Raw genomic sequence first — 6,000 nt, forward strand, 5'->3', positions numbered from 1 at the left:
GAGCTGGGAAGATACCTGGGGACTGAGGCATATACTGTTTCAAACGATTTCAGCTCTCATAGGGATATTGTAGTTTATTTTTGTTTTTTTAACTATGGGACCCCATTTTGTTTTCATGGGTGTCCGGCGCTAACTCAAGGGCCCTGGGTGGTGCCGGATCCTAAAACATTATTTTATAAAACTTGGCCCCTAGCTTCTTGTAAGCCTACCTCTGGCTAATTTATGGGTGGTCCTATTCCCTAATTAATGTTTTCTACCCTGGTTCCTATGCCTCAATTTTATGCATCCTAACAAATTAAGACATTGCTGCAGGTCTTTATTACCTTTTCACTTTAACCAATAAGCAAACTTCAAACTATATTCATCTAGTTAAAATATAATCCTTATATCATATCCATGAGTTTTATGTTGTACAAGTTCACTCAGATCAAGTGTTATTTGAGCATAGGGATACTTTAGATTTACATGTTTTTTACCTTTGTTGTGAATCCCCTCTCAAACAAAACTAAAAGAAACAGAGGTTTCTTGAGCAGTATGGTACTTTAATATTCAGTGTTTTCTTTTGTCTGAAATTTTCTGTACCCTAGCAATCTACGTTGTATGAGTCGTAAGTTTAATTACTTGTACCTTGGTGCATAAGTATATATGATCAGAGCTTTCTGTACTGTATTCTATTTTTTGTATGTACTTTAATTTTCAAACCTCAATAAAAATATTATTAAAAAAAAAAAAAAAAAGAAAAAAAAAATCCTAAACTACCTATTGCCCCTAAAGGGGCATTTTTATGAGCATTGCCCTTAAAAGGGCATTCAGCTCTTTTACCACCCATTAAATCCCTAATCTAAAAATAATAAAAAATAAATAAAATAAATAAAGCCTAAGTCTAACCCCCAGATAGGTACTCACGGTTCCTGAAGTCCAACGGGGAAGTCTTCTTAAAAGCAGTGACCTCTTCTATCTTCAACCAGGACCTCGGAACTGAAGACCGGCGACCGAGCAACTGAAAACCTTAACCACAGAAATGAAGACCGGCAACTGCGGAACCAAGGATCGTGACAAATCCTCTTTGTACGATCACTGCCGTTCACTGAATATTGAATGCAAGTTACGCGTTTAAATATGGCGTACCTTGCATTCCTATTGGCTGTTTTGATTCTTCAAATTCAAATCAGCCAATAAGATGAGAGCTACTGAAATTATATTGGCTGATTTGAACAGCCAATAGGATTTCAGTAATAGTGTAAATAAATACTTTGCGATATGGGGGCATGACGGATTAGGGGTTAATAGTTTAAAAAGATACTTTGCGATATATGGGTTGGCGGATTAGGGGTTAATAAATTAGGTTAGGTTACCATAGTAACATATTAATGGTTTAGAAATCTGGCACCAGGTGGAAGCGTTAAGACAATGCTAACTTACACCTATACGAAAAGAGCGACTGCACGCGAAGTGGAAACTTTTTCAATGGACACCTGGTACTAAAATGGAGCTGTAAATTACTTTTAGCGGTCGGACACTTTGGTAGCTTACGGCTCAATTTTTAACAGCTCAATGGAAACGAGCCCTGAGTTGGGGATGACTAGAAATTTAAATAATTCCTTGAGATGTTCATGGATAGCCTCTCCCAAAACAGTTTTGGGTATCCCCCGTATGTGGAGGTTGTTTCTCCTAGTCCGGTTCTTAATGTCATCTATTTTAGTCTCCAAGCCTGAGATTTGGGTCTGCTGGGGTGTGATTGTCTGAGACATTGGCCTCTAGTTATCAACGTGTCTACTTACCTGCCTTCGCCGGCCCAATACGCCCGCCTAAGCTCTCCTACCATCGCCGCCGCGGACCTGAATAAAGTTATCAAAAAAGCTGTCAAAAAGCTGCACACCAAGTACAGTACGATGAGCAGCGGACTGTGATAGTTATCACGCATCCGATCTCGCTGCTCTTCGGCTTTTTCCCAGCTTTATTGATACCCCTGTCACTAAGCACTCACACTAAACTACACTGTTCTACCCCCTATACCGGTGCCCCCGGATCCCCCCACAACTAAATAAAGTTATTAACCCCTAAACCGCCGCTCCTAGACCCCGCCGCAACTATAAGAACTGTATTAACCCCTAAACCGCCACTCCGGGACCCGCCGCCACTCTAATAAACTGATTAACCCCTAATCTGCTGCTCCCGGACCCCGCCGCCACCTACATAATACCTATTAACCCCTATCCTGCCCCCCCTATACCGCCGCCACCTATAATAAATTTATTAACCCCTATCCTGCCAATCCCGTAACCCCCCACAACTAAATCAATTGTTTAACCCCTAAACTGCCACTCCCGGACCCCGCCGCCACCTATAATAAATTTATTAACCCCTATCCTGCCCCCCCCATACCGCCGCAACCTATAATAAAATTATTAACCCCTAAAAGTCTAACCCTAACTACCCCTAACTTAAATATTAATTAAATAAATCTAAATAAATATCACTCTAATTAAATTAGTTATTACTATTTAAAACTAAATAAACCCTAAGATAGCTACAATATTACTAATAATTATATTGTAGCTATTTTAGGATTTATTTTTATTTTACAGGCAAATTTGAATTTATTTTAACTAGGCACAATAGCTATTAAATAGTTATTAACTATTTAATAGCTACCTAGATAAAATAAAGACAAATTTACCTGTAAAATAAAAACTAACCTTAGGTACAATTACACCTAACACTACACTATCATTAACTAAATTATTCCTATTTAAAAATAAATACTTACCTGTAAAATAAACCCTAAGATAGCTACAATATTACTAATAATTATATTGTAGCTATTTTAGGATTTATTTTTATTTTACAGGCAAATTTGAATTTATTTTAACTAGGCACAATAGCTATTAAATAGTTATTAACTATTTAATAGCTACCTAGATAAAATAAAGAAAAATGTACCTGTAAAATAAAAACTAACCTAAGTTACAATTACACCTAACACTACACTATCATTAACTAAATTATTCCTATATAAAAATAAATACTTACCTGTAAAATAAACCCTAAGATAGCTACAATATAATTCATAATTACATTGTATCTATTTTAGGATTTATATTTATTTTACAGGTAACTTTGTATTTATTTTAACTAGGTAGAATAATTATTAATAGTTATTAACTATTTAATAACTACCTAGCTAAAAGAAATACAAAATTACCTGTAAAATAAATCCTAACCTAAGTTACAATTAAACCTAACACTACACTATCATTAAATTAATTAAATTAATTAACTACAAATACCTACAATTAAATACAATTAAATAAACTAACTAAAGTACAAAAAAATAAAAAAAAATAAGTTACAAAAAATAAAAAAAATATTACAAGATTTTTAAGCTAATTACACCTAATCTAAGCCCCCTAATAAAATAACAAAGCCCCCCAAAATAAAAAAATGCCCTACCCTATTCTAAATTACGAAAGTTAACAGCTCTATTACCTTACTAGCCTTTAAAAGGGCCTTTTTGTGGGGCATGCCCCAAAGAAATCAGCTCTTTTGCATGTTAAAAAATATACAACCCCCCCAACATTAAAACCCACCACCCACATACTACTACTCTAACCCAAACCCCCCTTAAATAAACCTAACACTACCCCCTTTAAGATCATCCTACCTTTAGCCGTCTTCAGCCAGCCAACCACCGATGGAACAGAAGAGGACATCCGCCGAAGTCATCATCCAAGGGGCGTTGAAGAGGTCTTCCATCCGATAGAAGTCTTCATCCAAGGGGCGCTTAAGAGGTCTTCCATCCGATAGAAGTCTTCATCCAAGCGGCGTCTTCAATCTTCATCCATCCGGAGCGGAGCCATCTTAAAAGCAGCCGACGCGGAGCCATCTTTATCCACTGACGCCTACTCGCCGAATGAATATTCCTTTAAGTGACGTCATCCAAGATGGCGTCCCTCGAATTCCAATTGGCTGATAGGAAAAATCTGATTGGCTGATCCAATCAGCCAATCAGATTCAATTTTAATCCGATTGGCTGATCCAATCAGCCAATCAGATTGAGCTTGCATTCTATTGGCTGTTCCGATCAGCCAATAGAATTTTTTCTACCTTAATTCCGATTGGCTGAGAGAATCCTATCAGCCAATCGGAATTCGAGGGACGCCATCTTGGATGACGTCACTTAAAGGAATATTCATTCGGCGAGTAGGCGTCGGTGGATGAAGATGGCTCTGCGTCGGCTTCTTTGAAGATGGCTCTGCTCCGCTCCGGACGGCTGAAGATTGAAGACGCCGCCTGGATGAAGACTTCTATCGGATGGAAGACCTCTTCAGCGCCCCTTGGATGAAGACTTCTATCGGATGGAAGACCTCTTCAGCGCCCCTTGGATGATGACTTCGGCCGCTGCGGATGTCCTCTTCTGTTCCATCGGTGGTTGGCTGGCTGAAGACGGCTAAAGGTAGGATGATCTTCAGGGGGGTAGTGTTAGGTTTATTTAAGGGGGGTTTGGGTTAGAGTATGTGGGTGGTGGGTTTTAATGTTGGGGGGTTGTATTTTTTTAACATGCAAAAGAGCTGAATAATTTGGGGCATGCCCCGCAAAAGGCCCTTTTAAGGGCTGGTAAGGTAATAGAGCTGTTAACTTTCATAATTTAGAATAGGGTAGGGCATTTTTTTATTTTGGGGGGCTTTGTTATTTTATTAGGGGTCTTAGATTAGGTGTAATTAGCTTAAAAATCTTGTAATATTTTTTTATTTTTTGTAACTTAGTTTTTTTTTATTTTGTTCTTTAGTTAGTTTATTTAATTGTATTTAATTATAGGTATTTGTAGTTAATTAATTTAATTTATTTAATGATAGTGTAGTGTTAGGTTTAATTGTAACTTCGGTTAGTTTTTATTTTACAGGTAAATTTGTCTTTATTTTAACTAGGTAGCTATTAAATAGTTAATAACTATTTAACAGCTATTGTGCCTAGTTAAAATAAATTGAAATTTCCCTGTAAAATAAAAATAAATCCTAAAATAGCTACAATATAATTATTAGTAATATTGTAGCTATGTTAGGGTTTATTTTATAGCTAAGTATTTAGTTTTAAATAGGATTAATTTAGTTAATAAGAGTAATTTTATTTAGATTTATTAAAATAATATTTAAGTTAGGGGGTGTTAGGGTTAGTGTTAGACTTAGGTTTAGGGGTTAATTAGTTTAATATAGATGGAGGCGGTATAGGGGGGGCAGGATAGGGGTTAATAAATTTATAATAGGTGGTGACGGTGTGGGGGGGCAGATTAGTGGTTAATAAGTTTAATATAGGTGGCAGCGGGCTCCGGGAGCGACGGTTTAGGGGTTAAACAATTGATTTAGTTGCAGCGGGGTCCGGGATCCACAGGATAGGGGTTAATAAATTTATTATAGGTGGCGGCGGTATAGGGGGGGCAGGATAGGGGTTAATAGATATTATGTAGGTGGCGGCGGGGTCCGGGAGTGGCGGTTTAGGGGTTAATAAGTTTATTAGAGTGGCGGTTTAGGGGGTAATACATTTATTTAGTTGCGGCGGTATGGGGGGGGCAGATTAGGGGTGTTTAGACTCGGGGCACATGTTAGGGTGTTAGGTGCAGACATCTCCCATAGGAATCAATGGGATGTCGGGCAGCAGCGAACATGAACTTTCGCTATGGTCAGACTCATTGATTCCTATGGGATCCACTGCCTCCAGTGCGGCGGATTGAAAACCAGGTACGCTGGGCCGGAAAAGTGCCGAGCTTACCTGGTTGTCATTTGATAACTAGCAAAAGTAATCAGATTGTGCCGAACTTGCGTTCGGAACATCTGGAGTGACGTAAGAATCAATCTGTGTCGGACTGAGTTCGGCGGATCAAAGCTTACGTCACTATATTCTACTTTTGCCAGGCAGCAGGGCTTGATAACTTAGGCGAATCAGCCTCGGCACAAATACGCTGGGGAATTCCAGCATATTTGAGATTGACGGCTTGATAACTAG

Source organism: Bombina bombina, chromosome 5, assembly GCF_027579735.1.
Source record: "Bombina bombina isolate aBomBom1 chromosome 5, aBomBom1.pri, whole genome shotgun sequence".
NCBI classification, from domain to species: domain Eukaryota; kingdom Metazoa; phylum Chordata; class Amphibia; order Anura; family Bombinatoridae; genus Bombina; species Bombina bombina.